The sequence below is a fragment of the Varroa destructor genome, unplaced genomic scaffold (assembly GCF_002443255.2).
Source record: "Varroa destructor unplaced genomic scaffold, Vdes_3.0 BEIS01000003.1, whole genome shotgun sequence".
Taxonomy (NCBI): Eukaryota; Metazoa; Arthropoda; class Arachnida; order Mesostigmata; family Varroidae; genus Varroa; species Varroa destructor.
This window is the reverse complement of record NW_019211456.1, coordinates 12543642-12564064: the sequence shown is the minus strand read 5'-3', so window position 1 is coordinate 12564064 and position 20423 is coordinate 12543642. Positions and strand designations below refer to the sequence as shown.

General features: G+C 38.8%; 1 long non-coding RNA gene across 1 annotated transcript; it reads left to right on the top strand.

The window, feature by feature from the left end:
- Positions 1-15634: 15634 nt before the first annotated feature.
- On the top strand, positions 15635-17032 carry LOC147756534 (uncharacterized). The gene is made up of 2 exons (XR_015323972.1): positions 15635-15983; positions 16657-17032. It is a non-coding gene; the product is annotated as an uncharacterized LOC147756534 (long non-coding RNA).
- The last annotated feature ends 3391 nt before the right edge of the window (positions 17033-20423 follow it).

The following is a 20423-nucleotide window of genomic DNA, read 5'->3' as shown; positions in this document are numbered from 1 at the left end:
TGCAGTGCGGGGTTTGTTTGTAAAAAAGACCGCTTTATCTAATGGAATACATTAGTGAACGTGTTTCAATTGCCGATGGCTGCTTGCAGAATTGAACAGGCATAAGTTATAGGAATACTTATGAAATTAGCGTATTATATTCACAAGTGTGTGAGATACGGAGACTGCGGATATGGGAACTTGATTGAGGATAACAATGGTTATATCTGAGGCAAATATACCGTTTTCAATTTCGGACACCGAATAAAATATTCATTCTAAGACTCTTCGCACAAAAGACGTATTTTCGCAGTAAGGAATTAACGGCTACGACCTGAGATAGTAGGCCACTAGAGTCCTAGGCAAAAAAAAAGATATACCTCCTGTAAGAGGAGAATATGTACTAGTATGCCGATAGTGCTAAAGGGTCAACATAGGGAAGTTGCGTAACTACGATGTTTGTGATTCACAGAAAGTTCGTGCCTGTAGATTCCACCAAAAACTATAATGGCATGCCATACTTCCACACACAGTTTTTTGTGTGTGGCACTTTTTTTACACAATATACAGAATTACCGCGTGCAAATAATCGTCATCGTGGTTTACTGCGCGGATAAGGGTCGATCGTCCGTCTGCCTAATGTATAGGAAAATCCAATAATTAATGTGCGAACATCATCTAGTCAAATCGGATTGCCCTGGTCTACAACCATTGGAAATCAGTATTCACAGCAACTGTTGCCTAGAAATTACCTTTCGTGGTACTTTAAACTACTTCCACAATGTTTTCGGAGATCCTGTTTAGCTCACATATTCACACCTTCGGAAGGATGAAGAGCCTTTGAGGTAGTGATTCCTTCTAGAGTTCGACATGCACGGGCTTTGGAAGTGAGAGCGGAGACGTTTAATGTCGTATAATCAGAGCGTGAGCTAACACGTATTCGTTTTAATTGGACTTTTAGAAATAAACGGGAGAAATCAGAAATGTTTTACCTTATAATAGTAAACCTTGTCGTTTTAACAGACGCAGATTTTAGACGCAGGTTTCAATAAACGCAGTTTAGGAAAAAGAGTAAAAACATGGTGCTTACGATTGTGTATTGAATATAGTTGTAATTATAACCCACTTCGAATAATATAGTAGTTGACCTCAATAGTCGAGAGTCATACATTGACTAGAGAAAACCAGCTATTGCGAAAACATACATTTATTCTGAGCTTTCCGATATTGGTTATGGTTGTTATACACTTGTGGGTGGGGGTCTAAAATGCGTCAGAGATCTTTATAACGGAACAACCTGCAATTAATTGACTTATGTTGTTGCTACCCGACTCAACCTTGGGTAGAGGTGATGATAAGGCTTCCTAGAACAGAACAAGAAACAGATATTGAACTCGCCTTCGAAGGGTGTGCGCAGTACTTACAGAAATACTACTTTGCTTTAGGCGGTTTCGAACGTTCGCCTTTTCCTTGTTTACGCCGGTTCAAGTATTCGTGTCCTTTTTTATGGACATTCCTATGAAAAGCTTCAGCGAGTGTCAGAAACGCAAATTTAAGGATCCGGTCCTTGACGATTGAGTTTCTGAGCATCCCATCTTCGACTAGTAGAATGTCTGAAATTATTTGGCCGTTCAGGTTTCACGGTCTGGCCTATTGGCGCTTCAAAACAAGAAACTATTTACAAGAACGTTCAGCTAATGCTCGAAACTTATCGAAGCATGAACTTTTTATAACATCTTATAAATAGTGCGATTTTGTGAACTTTTTATTTATCAGCTACTAGTTGTGATACGATAAGATTTGCTAGTTGGACAACGAGATGATTGTAATAATTCTGAATTTTTCAATTATATGCTATGACACATCCATTAAATCCATTTAGAATATAAGTGTATGGTTCATAACCCGAATGTCCTTCAATTCATTCAACGCTTCAAGCTTGTAGCTGTTCATACAGTCTGTTCCAGTGTTTAATTATTTTGCTTATTTTATGCGTTTTGAATAGGAAAAATAAAAAAGCGACTGTATTTGTTTACAGGATGCAAGATTGGGCTTGCGAGGTCGCCATTAAGCAATTCACGTTTCTAAGCTAAGCGTTCTAAGACTTATAAAGATACTGCGCTTCGAGGAAAATCAGAACGAACATTGCTGTATTGAAGCATGAAGGCATGGAGCAGCAGTTACGCCAGTTACGTCAGTGTAACATAATTATTTCTCCTAAAGCGTCCATTCCGTTGAGGTGAACAAACGTTTCGACGCTTGAGTGAAGTACAGTTCGGCCCAACATTCAATTGCCGAGGTGGTACAAATTCAAAAATATAAGCTTCGCTGTCACAGATATCGGTAGTTTCTGTAGCCGGTCGTTGGGTATCTTTTGCAAATACTTAACGTGGCTTCTCGATCTGCTGCACACCCGAAAGTCGTTAAAAGGATTAATTTATGCCGGTTGCAGCCGGCAAACTTCCGTAGCCTTCTAATCAAACTAAATGACATTATAACATGCCCACGTGTACATATCGGCCTTATTTATCAACAGTCTTCCCCGAACAATCAACAAACAGCTATAATGGAGATTCTCTTCTCTGACGACATATTCTCAACGTTACAATGAATGTGCGAAAACAAAGGTTTCACCCACTTCACTATAAAGCAACGTCACGCTTTCACCTGTCGGGAATAGCTTGATTTTTAGATTGCTCGTTCGCGAAGGCCCAATTTGATTTTTTAGCTCAGATGTACAACGTCTGCCTCGCATTCTGTTTTCTACTTTCGTCCTGAATAGCCTTACGCTGTCAACGTTGTATCGTCCTTTCTTCAACTAGGGCATTTTAATGACTCGAATACACGTTCCTCAAAAAGTACGTCAGCGACAGAAATGGAGCTGGTGTTGCAGTATGCAAGGACTTACGCCGCCCAGTTCAGCTTTCATCAAACTCGATGCATGCGAAACAATGCGCGCGTGTCTCTAGCCCCCAACGAAACCCATCGTAAAAGGACTTATTTAATACGATTAAATAAAATCACTACAAGCATTATCCGTTTAAGTGATGTATTTAATCTGTACACGTTATTATGTAAAACTGTGAGTAACTGGTTTGTTCCGATGGGCCTTTTACCTCATGGGTGCGCTAACTGCTGCAGTAGACTCTATGGTTAAAGCTAGTAGACAACTGGCAGCACGTAATTGGGCAGACTGAAGCGGAACGATTTATTCTAAATCAACACATTACATTAGCCTACTTTAGTATTAAAGCTATCCACGATCAAATCAAACGCTTTTTTTTGCCAATTGTATTAGTAAGTGATGCTTTCTTGAAATCTCTCGCCATCTAAGTATTAACAGTCATAGACGAAGACCTTGACAAAAGCCCTGTTGACATACTCGCGCCTGTCTTATCCGGTTTATTATGTTATTCTTATGTTTGTTGACTGAGTCGACACGTCAATTAGGATAGTACTATAACGGCTCACAGCTACGGACTTTTGGAGAAGTACCGTCTTTGAGGATTGCGTTCAACGCTTATAAGGCTGCGGGCAACATCACTCCAAATACTGTCTCAATAGCTCGTATCAAAATATCAGAATTAATGTATTTATATCAACTTATGGCTCTATCAAGCAAGGTATCGTTCGACTCAAATTCAAGATGACAAGCCACCTATTTTGCGCACTGCAGTTACAAACTATTTCCGTTTTGGTAGCACCGCAGCTGTGAGATGTACCTAGGCAATAGGAAAAGATGTACCTAGGATTTTTTGTTACCAACAGTTTGTCATAACGAGTTACGGGCTAAGCATTGAGGTATTCCTTACTACCGTTCTTTATACTATTGTTGAGATCACACTATGGAACATTGTCGTTGTTGCTAACTTAAGTTGTCCATCACGTACTTAACACATCATTTTCGATCTGAACCTGACAGTAGACTTCACCATCTTCCAATAGTATTATGATGATTTACAGCTGAAAGACTTTATAGAAAAATGGTAGGGACCAATTACTAAACTAACCAAGGCGCCGATATAAATTCTTCACCGTAAGCGTGACTTTTACTCCGCTATAGAAGATGATGCCATTCAGCACGTGTGCATCGATGTACTGCAAGTAACTCCTAACGATTACCCCTTACTGTTTCCCATTGTCCTAGGCTGAAGTGAATTACTGGCCCAGAATGGTGAAGTTTTCGCAAAAGTACACTCATAACGGTATATATGCTAATCATATGATTAATCCCGACTACGACCCAAACTACACCCACTTACTACAGATGTTATTTGGATTTATTAAGATCACTGGAAATGTGATGGGTTATATTTTTGATAAAGACAAATCTTTACTACTGGAACCACGTTTGAAGGTACGCAATGTCGAGGATTTGAGCTCCAGCAATTTCTGTTACAAATTCCTCGTTTCGAAAGAAAAAAACACTGTAATTTCCAAACATTATTTAACATTAGGTGCAAATAATTTATTGAATTATAAATTAGATGACACAACTGTTTGATCGAGATTCGCAGTAACCGATGATTTCAACCTTACATAGCCATAGACGATTCAGCTCGCATCCGAAGATGCTGTTGTTGGTGTGTGTCAGGACTTCATTATGGACGGCTTTCAAAGAGCCATATATTGGCCTTTGGCCATTCTTCCTTTTGATTTCTTAGCGATTCCAACCCTTGCCAGTATATCGGATTGAGTGGATCCGGTTGGATCGTCGTCAAGCAGACCTATTTTTCCTCATACGCTGTCTTTCTTTTTCTGTCGCGTCTTCCATCACTTCTACCGCCCTCTTTGGCGGCGAATTCGCCGTGTGAAATTGTCAGCTTGAACTCTCACTTTGCCCACATCAAGCTGATCCGTGACAGCCTTTTGGCGTTGCTCCAATTAAATGATTTTGACCGCTATGGGATGAACTTTCGTTAGATAAAAGGTCCTACTCGTGGATACAAGGTAAAATGTTGGCTCATTCACGGGAGGATAGCTACAATCATAGTTCTCGTTGCCGAAAAAGCAATTTGCTCCAGGGAAAATGCTCTTCAAGCCATGCTTCGCCATAGTTTTCTACGTTTGGACGTGTATCGCCTGCAGCCATCAAAATATTTCGAGTACAGGTCGTGCACCAGCGCTCGTCTAGTGCATTAAGAGGGTTTACAGTGAACGTGTTTCCGCCATTGCGTCTAACCTATTGGTTCCTCAATATACCTGACGTTTAGGAGACTAGATATTGCATTTTTGGGCTCAGAAGACGGTTTTCAGGACGATGCGAGAAAGCTGATCAGTACAGATTTTTCTTACTAGCTAGCTTTTTTTTCGCACGAAACTAAGGTTTTCGGATATACGACGGCAGTGTGTGGTGAAAATACCAAGAAAAAAAAAATCGCTTCACTTTACAGGAAGTCAGCGTACTTAGTGATAGCGATATGATTTATTAAAAAGCTCTGTTCCTTAAAAAAGAGGAGCTATTTTGTGTAAAAACAAAGCAGACACAGAACATCATCGTCATAATTAAACTAATGACGTCTCTGAGTTGAGGGTAAAGTTACACAAGCAGAGCTAAACTTCGAGTCTAAATATCTGTAGAATTCACTGGACTTGACTCATTGCCTCAGGTGAATTGGCAACGAACTGGTATTGATCTTAAAGCCAATAGAATGTGTTTATCGAGCTCGGTCGTGGCACTAAAAAACGGCCAAAGATCGAATCGTGTGGACGTTTAAAGCGCAATTTGCTGATATAAACAAAAACAGCGACTCGCAATCGATGGCCATTCGCTATTTCAGGCGTCTTTATCTATAAGTATATAGTTAAGCCTATTGTGCTTCGATCGAGTTGTGGCATGGGAAAGACGTTGCATTAAGCATCTTTGACTAATGTCAAAATGGCACTTTCTCTGTCAAATTGTCGCAAAAACACTGAAAGAATAGTCAATTAACCTTGTAGAAAAAAAAGCACAATACTAACTAACGGATAATTTCGTTTCAATGTGGGCAAATATAACGCTGATTAGCGCAGACGCCATTAGAAGCTACGAAGTCGCATTGCAAAGCGTCTTTGTTGAGATTCCTGGGGAAGCGGGGCATTTAAGATTTAGGAGTGCGTCATACTACGCGAGGTATGTAAAGCAGCTAGTAACACGCAGGTTGCTGCCTTTTCCGAGCAAAAAGAATTTAAAGAAAGCCTAAAATCAGCGGAAAAATTGCTTGAGATGCATGATATCATAAGACATAAGTTTCAGCTTCATCTGATAACCCGGATCGAAGCTGAATCTGAATGTGCCGAAAATTATTGTGGTGTTAAGTAGAGAATATCTTGAAACCGAGTTCCCTTTCAAGGTGTCATTGATACTTCTGCGGAATCGGTATCTGTAGTCGTAAGATGCATGAAGTAGGAACTCTCAGAAGAGTTTTGGATGTGATAAATAGTAGGTAGTTGAAATAAAGCAGCTCGCATTTTTTTGCACGAGCCATTATGACGAATAAGCCTAGATTACTGCAGAGGAAATATGGATGGGCACGCTGACCCCGCACAGCGTTGGAAAGCAAGATTTGTACGCTCGCAGTACTTAATGCACAATAAACAGGAACTTGTTTAGAATCCTCTTTATTGGAAACTATAATATTTTTTTTTTGAAGAAGCAATACGCTTGACCTTCTAATGCAAGTTTAAAGTATTATATAGTCCGAAATTTAAAGCTGACACTAGTAAAACAAAAAAGATTAACAGAACTGATGGAATTTTCCATTAGATTGACTTTTACTGATGTAATGAGGGGTCTAACCATTGGTTGTGTGACTAAGTTTGCTTCCTGTCAACGCACCTAAGCCTACCAGATTCGGAAACAGTAAAAACAAAAACACTGACCCCAAATACCAACTCTTGATTTTCATTCGACACGGACATAACAATGCTAAAAGTGGCTTATTGGAAATAAGGTAGATAAGTGTTGGATAAAATATTGAAAAATTAACACAACTCAAAAGTTAGTGTATGTACACAGGTATTAAACTATGCACCTCTCACTTAAACACTTAATGGAAATGAAACAATAAAATGTATTTAAAAAAAAAAAGGCCGTATGTCCAGTAAGCTAAATCAGTGGCGTGCTTACCGCAGATGATCTCTGCGAAGTGAAGTGGTTACAAAGTACACAGTAACTATTAATAGGGCTCTTTGTTTGTACTATTAGATACAATCTGGTAACATAGAAAGCCCTCTTTGTTACCGCAATCAGTCTACTAAGCAGATGATAACCCATAAGACAATGAGACGCTTTCAATAACTTATCAAACTGCGGGTAAACTAGAAAATATGGCAGTCAGCTCTCTAAATGCCAGGCTAGAATTATTCAGAAAGCTGACACGCAAAAGGTATATTCGACCCTACTTTGTGGAATTATATGGCACAACGATATAAGAATATTAATTTATATATTGTTTTAAATTAAATTAATCTTAATGAGTACTTGTTGACAAGTAAACCTGTATATATTTTTTTGCCGTGGCACCAGTTCTTGCCGAAAATAGCATCAACCAAATTTTGCCACATGTACGACCACGATTCCCTATAAGATTCCTTTATTTGTAATAAATAAGATATTTCCATCAAATTCAATTCTCAAAATGTGGTCTGAGTTCTAAGAGAAGCCGATCAAGGTCAACGAGATTGTAGGCTCCGTATTGTTTGTGTCTTTTGCAGGTCCTGATAGATATACGTGTATGTTTGCTTACGGATTGTAAAGAGTAGGGTTTATTTTAGTGACGCTTATAAAGAGGATTCTCCATCGGCAGCCGCCGGGTCAATGTTACACTTCGCATCAGCGCTAAAAACAAAACGCTTAGCTCACAAATGTCCGAAATCGTCTGGCTAAGCCTATCACAACATAGTTAGTAAACACACAAATCTAAGCTTTTTATCAAAACTGAGTTGGAATTACGTTTCTCGCGCTATTTAGGCTCTGGCAGAAATAAAGTCCTCCGTCAATTGTTCGAAGGATTGCCTTTATCGTCATAAGACTCAATCATAACTAAAATTTTGTAACAATGTTAAAGACGGTAAAAGTGGCTATAAATTATATTTTTTGGTAATTATCATATTAACATTAGCCTATTCGTATATTGTGCATGCATTCAATGTGCAAACTTTTGGTGGCCATCACTTGTCCTGGGTCACATTTACGGTGTTCTTCACCTTCCTAAAGCATATTTTTCAATTATATAACTAGTGTGATTTCTTTATATTTGAGACAAGCCTTAGCAAGTTCAGAAGTTTAATCGAGGTTTTTTAACACAAAACTAGTTATTATCTATGCTTCGTAATATCATACGACCTAAACGGATCAGCTGTTCTAAGCATGATTGTTTTTCTTGATGGAAAGTGAACTATCTCTCATTATATTAGATAGGTAAGTTATGTTGGTAAAACAATCATTGCAACTTGTAATGGTTACCTGTAATGCATGCTGCCTGGAAAAGCTGAAAGCTGGCGAGCAGTTATTAGGTCTAATCTGACCTGATAAGCCTTACGAAGTTCAACGCGAGGACATTGGTTGGTGGATGCAATATGGCTTTGAGCAGGATGCGCCTCGTAGGTCATTGACTGGAGAATTCAAGTGTACACTTGAGTCTTCAACCAACTTTAGAGTCGGATCCAATGAATTGCGTGTTTCTACAGCCGGTCGTTATCTACGCCAGGCTGACGCACCATTACATTATCAAAGGTTTCGAAAAAGACCCCACTGCGGTTGGTCTTACTCTTGTCAAATGTCCAATTGCTATTCCATGAGGGTAGCAATTTTTTTACTATGGTATGAGTACACCACAATTAATCACTCATACGTCTGCTCAAGGGAACACCATATCCACAGCCTTATGAACCCTAATACTTTTAGAGCCATTTAGAACTGGCTCGCAATATGTGCATAGCTTAGGAAAAATAAAGTGCCTAATATGATTGTTTGGAAATATTTCAAACAAATCAACATTGTATATGGTACAAGTTGTGTGTGCCATCTGTTCTCAGCAATCTGTACATTTCGAAATGCGCCGTCTGAAATTATTACTGAAAGTGTTTCTACAGCCTAATTGCTGGTATTAAACTTCCATTTTACTCAAAGACACTTACCTATTCTGAAACCGATATCAACTATGATAAGGAATTCTGTAAAAGTAGTGAGGATCACAACATTGCCGTGCTCTATATATATATATATATTGGCGTGCCGCATAGTTTAGGATTGTCCCAGAATTCTAAGGTCACAGACTATGCCATTCGTTAACTATCATCGCATCACCGTGTTAGTACGGCTCACTCAGACGAAATATGGCCTTGTTCCTACTTATCCACTTACTAATTAACCTTAGAATGCAGATTGGGCGTATCTTGGGAAAAACCGACTAACGAAGACCGCACAAAGGTAAACTTGCGACATTTAGAGTCCCCTTTTTAACATACTGCAACCGTCACAGTCGACCTAGAATGACCCTCATATAGCTGAGGCGTGCCTTATCACCTAAAACCTACATTCCATAAATTCGAATCCATAAAAACTTCTGCGAATGCAAATGTAATAAGAAATAGGACATGACTCTAAAATAAGTTTTTTTGAATCAACTCTTGACAACGTTCAAGTACATGTATATAACACCTGGATATTACACCGCTGGGATATTACGACTTTCACAATCGAGACCTAAATAAACGACCTGTAAGAGGCGTCTTTGTGAAACCCACTAATATTTCCAACTCTTCTGATGAAAAGAAGTGATTAGCAGAAACTTCTATCCAAAAAATTGATTTATAGCGAACATGTAATTCGCTCTATCAATATACCTACGGTTACCGGTAAATTTTATTTGGTAAGATCAAAGTCATAGAAGCAATCACTGGCAAGCAATTTATTATCATAAGATCAAGTTTAAAATTAAAGTTATATGACGAAGTAGATTTCCGTCTTTATCGAGAAGATTTTTGAATTTTGTTAGCTGAACCCCGAAAGGGTGATATCTATATATAATAGGATTTCAATACCTGAATATGTGTGTTCTATAGATCTTTGGTTAAGGAATATTGTCGTATAATTGAGGCTCAATTTTTGAGATCAGGTCTAGAGAATCCAACGGAAATTACATTTACTTTGGAACCTCCATTGGGTACGCCAGAGTCCTACGACGCTACTTTATATAAAATCTTTGAAGAACTTTGCCTCACCCGACTGTATTCCTGCCTCATGCCCTTCTGTCAGTTCTCGCCCCGTTGGTTGCAATAAATTCACAGCAGCGGTTCACTCAGCGTATTTTTTATTGTTCATTTTCCCTTGAGTGTTTCTGTTTTCAATAAACGTTACTTGTGTCGAACTGACACTGAACCATGTCAGATATACACCGAGGGCGCCTGCATCGGGCCTGTTGATCTACAGCTATACTCCTGCCAATATCCTTTATGGGTGACAATAAAAAATTTTGTCGCATCAACGACTCCTGAGAAATCGACCGTACCGTTTTGCTCATTGTGACCATACAAATAATTTTGCAGTCCTGACTGAATTGTCAAGGTAATAACAACTTAGTCTACATGCTCACGTATTACTTCTATTATGCTCGTATAGGGAAAGCAATTAATTATAAAAGGGTTGTTTCACAAAAATTAAACTTAGGCAGGCTGTCGCCGATCTTAACTTTTTGTAATATTGTTTGCCGTTATCCTAATTAATAACACACGTTAGCCCGAACTTTGCATATTAGAGGTTTTCTAAAGGCAACTTAGCGTTACTTCTGGCCTCTAGGGGACTCGATCCGTGGATTTGGACTTAAAGAGCGACACAACAAAGACGTGTGGAGAAAAGATTTCTTTAATCGGCCTGTTTGTGAAAGCGGTCTTTCGACTGACTTCAAGCAAGCAGGTCTCACTAACTTCTGTTGAAACTATCGAAAAGGCTTTCTGCCTCACTATAAATAAGGTTTATCCATTTACTTTAACTACTATTTATACATACGGCGCAGCATTTATTCTATTGCCCTTTGAACGGGCTCTTTTTCCAAAGGGAGCGTAAGAAGTAAGCTAAGGAAGCATATGAACTGACCTGCAAAAGAAAATAATTGATGCTACGATACTAAAGTTGGGTGGTATCCTTAAAACCTGGGCCAACTTGATCCCTTAATGGGCGGGAAAGGTGCTCACCATCTTGTCCACTGTATGATCTATCATCGTCTAGGGGAATCTTCAACGGTAGGCGTCCCCTAGTCAATCTAATCTTCCATCACTTTGGTATGACAAAATTTTCATATAGTATTCACGAGTTTTAAATTCTAGACTAAAGTAAATAATTAAATACCTACCGAGAAACGTCTGTTAACCATTTACTCGCAGTTGTTTCTTGCTGGTTTACTCAATGCGCCCTAAATATTATGTGGCCAAAGTACGAAGTCAGTTGTTTTGAAAACACGAAATATTTCGCCGCGTGGGTTATTATACGAAAATGCATAAATTAGCAAAGCATTACGGGCTCTACTGGTGTAGTTAATATACCTTCAATCAAGAGAAGACGGACTAGTTCTTAGTTATTGAAATAGCCTCTAGAATAAGAAGATGCAGATACAGAATGAACAAAATCGGTTGTTGGAAAAGCTTTGGGAATGTTTGAACAATCGATTTAGTTCTGTTTTATTAAAGCCGGAAACGGTGATCCGAGCTAAAGCGACGTTCGATACATTAGAAACGTTTATTATCGTAACATATGGTAATAACTTGCGGTTTTCTGCATACATAGTTAAACATGGTCATCTCATCAGAAAAACTACAGTTTCCTTTTAACTGTGTTACACGTATGTTCAGCCTTAGATGCATCTGGCAAATTTTACTACGCAACATTCAGTTACCCTATTAGTATCTATATTTCAAGCCTGGCAGAGCTATAGAATGCACGTTTCAATCATCATGTAAGACGGTTTGTATAATTCGACAAAATCTTATTCATGTACGGTGGTCAGGTACACTCTTCTCCATGTTTGTCTCTATAGGCAGAATAAGCTTTGATATTTTACAAAAACAGATTGCCATTGTTTTGTAGTTGAAAATATGAATATGAAGTTGCATTGGTTAACATATCTGGTCCTTCCGGTTCGAAGGGCTTCGAGATAAAGCTACGTTTCAAAATCAAAGTTTGCACTCTCATCTGCACTCGGAGACAAACCGAACTTTTAGTCAAAGACAAATGTAATGTTGACCACTCCACTGTCGGGTATCGATTGCCATAGATCTCAGAACATCAGCTCGACACAATTTTTTTTTTCGACATAGAACGTTATGCTCGAGAATTTACCGGTTATTGAAACAACAAGTTCAAGCTGAAGACTTTCTATGTACTACATGAACTGATATTTCTCACGTTTCTATCCAAAGCTGCTGGATATTTCTATTGATTTCTCCCTTTTATGGATTCTGTTGTTAAAGATATATTCTTTTTCAGTTAGGACTAAGTGCGAGAAGTGACAGACAAAACTAACGTAGTCATTGTGATCCTTGTAACAATAGGTCTCTGTTCACAGGTCTGAATCAAGTACGAGAAACCCCGAATGACCACAGGTTTAGATACGATCTCTGTAAGAAGTGCTTCGATGTTTGCCTCTAAAAAACAAGTTTATATTTGATCATAGAATAAATTATCAACTCGTCGTTTTTTCTTCTTAAGTAAATACTGCAAGACTCTAGTATTCTACAAAATTATCGCACTCCAAAAAACTAGCTCGGAACGATCGAAAATGCAATTTTTATTAGACCTCCGTCCAAAACTATGATATAAGCACCTCAGTTTCAATAGGACGATTTAATGAGATTTCTTCTCGGAATATAATTGTTTGCGCTACATATGATTTTATATATTACTACTCATAACTATGAGAAGTATAATCCTTTGTAACGTCAATAGTGATCATCAAATGTAGCGAAATACAATATCTAAACTTAGATCCCACATGATCTCAGATCTTTCATTACTTTACGTAATAATGGAATAGATCGAGCTATATGAGGAGTAACAATGAACGCAAGTACCCTGCAGAAATTCATTGCGCAAGCCACCTAGCTGTTGATAGCCTGAACTTTGGGCCTATCAATTCGTGTTCCGAATAATACCTTTAACAAGAAATATTAAGATCTTCAAAGAGATTTTGAAAAATTATTTTTGAACCTAAGCAATATACACTCGTTCTGCGTCGACGTGAAACGATCATTTTACGGCCCCGAGACCGTTAGCCATCGCGGTTATTTGTAACTACTACGTACCTTGATGTCTACATAAAGAAATACAACCGTTTCTTTCGTTTATCACTTGATTTCTGCTTATTCGAGTCTACGCTTATATGCAGCGTATAATCGACTATATAAGTAAAATATCGGGGAGCAAGGAATCATCACCAAACATTCAGTACGATTTTAACTTTGCATTTTAATAAATAATCGAGATTTCGCGATGCGACATTACTGTAGAGCCTGATTCTAAACCAATCGCCAAAAATTCATTTTTGATCAAAGCCTTTAGGTCGACTCGAACTCGGTGCGGTGTGTTCCCTACGAAATAGAACCAGACTGGCTTAATAGCTGAGGAAACTAAGCGAAGAATTTTTCCATAGACATAACACCTTTATTCTGATTGCTGACAGGCTACTCCCGCAAATTACATCCGATCATTCTCATTAAGAGAAAAAGATCGACCTGGAAATTGGAATATCGACAATAACTTACTCATTAAGTTCACTCATATTTTCAATGAGCGCTATTTGAACTTGTTTAGGTTATATTTTCGGTAAAGTCGATTTGAAGAGAACTTAAGCCTGTGCAAAACAGGATCTATGAACGTTTCTATGCTTCGCCAAATAAGCACAAAGTGATCTTTAATTATAAAGTGCCAATAGGAAAATTTTGGCTAATTAGCTGTTGATTAAAAAATACAATGGTATAGGCTAAATGTAGCACATCTGAAACTGACTGCGTCTGCAGCAACGCCAACGGCTGGATAAGCCTGAGTACTATCGCGACCTCTTCTGGGGCATCTCCGAGGGAATCTGCTTCAAACAAGCACTCTTCCGTTTGGAGTGCTTTTGCTATTTCTCGCTGCTTGAACTCCTTCAATAGGACCTGGCCGAAAAAGTTGCGTGACAATTGACACCGGAAGCGCGTTTTCCAATACACTGCTTTCGTTCAGGCACGTATCCTCACCAACAAGTTTCTACCTGTACCAGCGTTAAGCTGCCTAAAACATGTTAATATTATACCATCATTTCAAGAACTTCCGGGAGATTGACTAGGATTGCTATAAAGTTCTCTTTAAAAAAATTCATAATCACGATAGGTCGACCTGCATGCTAACATCGCGTTGTCGTAACGTTTATGTAAAAACTTTTCTTAACGAAGAGCCAGTGTTGCAGAAAGAAGATCTTTCAAACCGAACTACGATATGGCAATGTATTTCGTCGAGTACTGCAGCAAATGCAACCGTAGGTTCAATCAAGACATCCACAGTTTCAAACAGTCCCCAGTCTTCATTTTGCTTATTACAAAATTTCAGGTACACATCATTTTGTTACTTAGAGTTGGGTCTTTTCTAATTACGCTTGGCATCTAAATAATAGGATAATCGATTCTGGACCGTGAGGAAATATCTTAGAACGTACGGAAAAAGCTGTCCAGCCAAAACATCTTGAACTTACTTTGAAACCGAAAAAGTGCAACGTTTTAGACCGACATAGGCAAACTTAATTGGCAATCCCGAGTAGCACTTCTGTCCTAGTCCTAGCAGAATAATTCCTAGTCCTAGGAAAACCTAGGACTAGGAATTATTCTAATAGTGATCTGTAGATGTAATAGTTTTAAGTGTGGATTTTTCAAGATGGCCTGCTAGCATCAAATTCGAACCATCCCTAACCCCAACGCTAGTCGTCAGCAGACGCACAGTAACTAGACATCTGTCAGCAATTTTTTCGGTTGTAGATAATCGACTAAAGACTCAATTGTTATACTACAAAACTGTTTCATAAGCACTTGAGTGTTTTTGTACAATTTGACAGTGCAGCCATAAACCAAGCCGAAATATTGTGTCATAGGGTACGGGTTTCTAAAATATTGCACATGTTAATTAGTTAACAGTTAGGCTAGAAAGTGACGATGGAGCATGTGTGGAGCATTGATACATGCTGTTGCTCCTACTTGCCAAAGCAGCAGCAACAACAACAACAACAATACCGTTCCATTGTTTTAATTATATATTTACAAATTTATATAATGATTTTTATACAAATACAGCTACAAAAATACAAAATATAATATTTTATCGATCCTCAAGAACTACTGAACTACTTCACAAGACATTTTAATACGTTTTATGCTGTTTTTATACACCCATATATATATATATATATATATATAGTTCTGAATAGTCAACTTAGCTCTAACACATAGCCTGTCACTATGAGGACCTTTTTCTCCATGATCTTCCCTCTTCCTTATTCGAGCAAGAAAGAGATGGGGAGTGGCGAGGACGAAGATAACGTCGGATTCCCTCGACAGGGGACGGCGCCATGACGAGCGTCCCCAGGGTCTCACACAGACGACGGGAGCTTTGGCGGTAGCGGCGATGCTGCTGAGGAAAAACTTGCGAGGGGGATAGTGCGTGCGAAACCGACAGCAGCTAAAGAGGGCACTACAGTAGCAATGGCTACAGCATTGAAGGCCTAACAAAAACGTCAACAATTCTTTGGTCTCTCCTTGTCTCTCTGTACTGACGGTCTTATACTAGTGTACCATTTTTGTTGGTAGAGGTTATACTTATCGTTCTTCTTATGAGTCAAGCCCGTTCTAGTCAATATGCCGTGAACGCATAGTAAAGCAGTGCCAAAGATATCCGCTATGGATCATAGTGGTCTAGCAGACGGTCATGAACGAAGTGTTCACAAGGAGACATAGCCAAATTATAGGCATAGGAATCTGTTGCTGGAAACAACTTCAATTATAAGGTTGTCAACCAAAACCAGAGGGACGTCTAGGCATTGCCGAACGATATGCGGTTATGATAAGCTTTTCTGTGTTTTATGTTTGAGTATCTTATTACCAATCTGTGAGACAACTTATATATATATATATATGTCTTTCATGAGTTAAAAGGCATTCTTACGGTCGGTTCTGTAAACTGCTAAATGTAGCAAACAATACGAGCTACCTTTTCGTCAAAAGTGGAAGCACACTCTTAAACATTTCGGTTCATATAATGTAGGGACATATGCCAGCGTGATCACTTGTGTTGCCTAAAGTGTAAAGGTAATTTATTAAGTACTTATGCCCAAAGAGTTAAAGGCAGATTAAGTGAAAAGCTTTTATAAATTTGCCTTCTTATTAGACTGGTCGCAATAGCCAAAATAAATCTAGCGTAAATCTAACGCTAACAAAAACAGTAACAGATCGGTTAGGTTCATTTCTTGTTCTTTATCCTATTTTTCTCAGCGATTAGATCAATTCATACTAATGACGAAAAAAATTAGTTTTTGTGACGCAATAGGACTAGAAAAAAGCTTCATTTTTCAGCGAAACCCAATGAAACGGTACGTGAAACGTTTATGAAACGTGTAGTGTCAACAGTATGAAGAAGTCTTGTAGAATGAAATATTGAAGTTTCTGTTTTTCTCTTTAAAGGCGGATGAGTGGAGAGATGGGAAGTCAGGAAGTCAGGATACGAAAAACGGCCATCTTCCGGGTTGGGCGTCCTAAAGCCTCTTGAGGCTTTCTAGGCTTCGTGCAGTGGTTGATGGGATAGGATGATGGTAATAGCATCGGTGATCGGCAACGAGATGAAAACAAGACAAATATATATATGTATATATGAGTGAAAGAAGAAGATAGCCCAAACTGAACGTGCGACAAGCTCGCTTATAAAATGAGGTGTCCATCGAAGATAAGATAACGACTCCAACTTAATTAAATAATAGGATCGTTCACATGACAGCTTTGTCTTTTTTAGTTACCTATTTGCCTCGCCTCAATAAAATTATTTTAACTTACACTAAGACTAGTTGTTTGCAACACGGTTTTTTTTCCGATAGCCCAAGTTAGTGTTTAGATTGGCTACCAGTTCATGGACAGTAACGTTGGACTTTTATTGCCTTATTGGCTCTGGTACATGTAACAGACTCTAGAAAAGAGAGATCGACATTTTTCTTCATTAAGGAAAGTTTCATTAAGTAAAACCCGTAAGTTGAAGTTTGTTCTACGGCCCCTTAACTTTTATATTAAAGACAATAGACTACCACTTTGAAGTGAGATAATGCCAGCTAGCGGAGAGCTACATGAAACACATAGTTGAAAAATGAACGTCTTTATCTGATCGTTGGTAGAGAGATCGTTGTTCCTTTATTTACTGTGATCTAAATGTCCTGTTTCATTAAGCAAAAATATTAACAATTGGTAATAACAAATGGACGCTTTATACGCGTCCTTCTTATCCATTGTACACATATAACAACGTTAGATCATCCTTAAATTGCTTTTTGTTGAGGATTTTTTCCTGCCTTATACGAACATACATCTAAAAGACAGCACGTCTTGGTTTTGAGCAATTAATTTTTCCGGATTCGAAAGAGAAGAGTAAGGCTAATTACGTTACGCTGTCAGAAAAGGACCTGTTTCAATTATTCAAGTCAGTCTACATACTTCTGTGCTTGTTGTTTACCTTAGAAAAGTAGTTCCTTTTCTAAGCTTGCTTTTCAAGTATAGCTGCATGCATCGAATATAGTTAGGACTTCCACTTCAATGTTTTTCCGCGTCTAAGGCGAACCTTAGTTATGGACTGCAGCTATAACGTCAAATTGCTAGTGCTCCTATTCTTGGATTTCCTTCTCATCTACGATCCCTGCATCCCTCACTCTACTGAACGCTCGTTTCCAGAGAGCACGGGGAGTGCCATCCAGGTCTTCAGCGTTTCGTCGACTTTCCTCGATTTATTCATGAGCCTTCGCTTCATCTTCTTCAGACATAGACCATACCCCTCTGTATTGGCCGCTCTGTCGCTCGGGGGTAACGTGGATCTTTCGTACGAGACCACGCTTGTTTCTGAGTACAGCACGCGTTCAGTGCCGACATATGGTCCCTATTCAGTATTTAGAACACTCAGTGGAAGTATGACATTATCATCGCTTTCTCTCGGCAAATTTCGCAGTGCATACAGAGATGCATAAGGATTGGACATTGCCTATATAGTATAAGCATTGTGTATGCATGTTGCGATATGTTCATCAAAGAAACTGACAGGATCACATTTTCTATTACACGTAAAGCTCCTTTTAATGGTTTTTGTCGTTAGTTTCAATTCAGAACATCCGACGCTTAAATAACGGAAAAGTGTTTTCTAATGAAAAATCATTCAAATTTGGTTATTTAATATATGCTATACGATGTTTAAATGAAAACTATTAGAATAGATACGCGGTTCGATACACTAGGCTTATATATTTAGATATGCTGGATATATAAGAATCCGCTGAAGTCAGAATTAAAATAGCCAATAACAGCTGGGAGGCAGTTCAACAATGTCTTCGGTTCTACGTTCAGTATATGGGAAACTATACATAGTCCCTGAATTTTGCTTCCTTTAGATTGCTGCGTCAGAATTAACTTCTCAGAAAATTTCGATAGTTACCGTATATTACAACCACCATTTTAACTTTTGTTTATCATTACAGTAATTCAAATAATCTACGTGACAATTATGACGTATTAACGGAATACGTAAATACTTTCGATTAATATTACCTATTGATATGGTTGCCAATTTTGTGCTTTTTACCTACATAATAACAAGTCGTAAATTAGTTTGGATTCCACCGAGTAGTTAAATGTCGCTCGACAAAGCCTTCGACAGGTAAATTCGAGGGCGAAGCTAGCCAACTACGATAGATCTGTTAGCTGGTTAACGATACCGAAACATCCACAAGATCTTTTTCTATATATTGAAAACTTCTATTTGCGCCTTGTTTCCGTTACTGTAAAGTTGACATAACTAGCAACAGAAGTTTCTTGCTGTGTTAACATACGCTGTGTATACGAGCATTGAGGACTAAAACCAGCACCACTCTGTACTTCGTGTTCAGATTACTATCTAACTAAATCATCGCATGCTGTAGGTATATCTTATAAAGGTGGGCCATAGCCATCTTGTAAAAGCACAAAATTGGCAACCATATCAATAGATAATATTAGTTATCTTGTCCTTCCCTATTCGATTGAATCTCACTTCCGTATATTTCCTATGTTTCCAGTCGAGGTAGCTAGAAAACAGTGAAATTTCTTCACGATCGTTTATTCGCAGCTACCCAGATACCCCTTTATTTCCAGCATGAAAATGTCATATCGAATTTTGCGTACCTCAAATCTAATCGATGAAGCGAGAGCCACTGGCCTTATTACTGTGATCCTCGTTACTAGCAGCAGTGGGCAGGCTCCGCGTATTTTATTCCTACAAATTATTTGTTGTTCTTTCAAGTCAAAACTGGATTTTCAGAAACTGCCTGCATATTCTTTATACTATGTAGGTAGATTGGCAAAGGACATCCGGCAGAGGACACCTGGCCCTACTGCAGACATGTCCTAGTCACCGTATATCCTTTCGTTTAACATTTAATTGGGAGATTCGCTCATCGCCCTCGTACAGGGCTGCGAGCAGACGCAACAGTGATATAATAACACTCGAGTCTGGTTGCTTCCAGATCTGACACAGTCGTATATCGGCGCGCGCGCGCGCGCGGCACAACCTTATACGTTCCGTGCAGGAATCGCGTTTTTGGCGGCCTCAGTTGTTGAGAGTCCATCGACTAGTGGAGGCTACATCGCGTTCGCGGGTCCTTGAGAGTTCGGCGATGTGAGTAAAAGAAAAAATGAAAGAGGCTCTTAGTCGGCACAGAGGCAATCGCAAACGAGAAAAGGTTCGAAATCAGAGGGCATCGGTAGAGGGGGAGGTCAAGAAGGAGTCACAACTGGATTGCTGAGGACATCCTTACTTCCGATATTTTCTCAAGGGTTCTCGAAAGAAACACAAAGCTATTCCTTCGAGTCTGTGATTACTAATCACCTTATATCTCTTATGCTAAATTTGCAGTAGAAAAAAACAAAGGTTGTGCCACCACACTATCAAAATAAATCCAGGAAACGAATGATAGAACAGCCTTCTGTCTAATAGAAAAGGATATATAGTACTGTGAATCTACTTACAAATTCTTCATAATCGAACTCGACTTATCGATCCTTAAAACAATTTGCTTATTGCTTAAATTGCAGGCCTTGCGCACATGTTTTGATTGCAGCATACAACAATGCCTTTCTCAGATAGACCAACTTTAATCTAGGAATTACCTAATAATCTCAGTACAAAAAGTATATAGCTTTCTCCGCAATAGATAAGCCTTAATTCG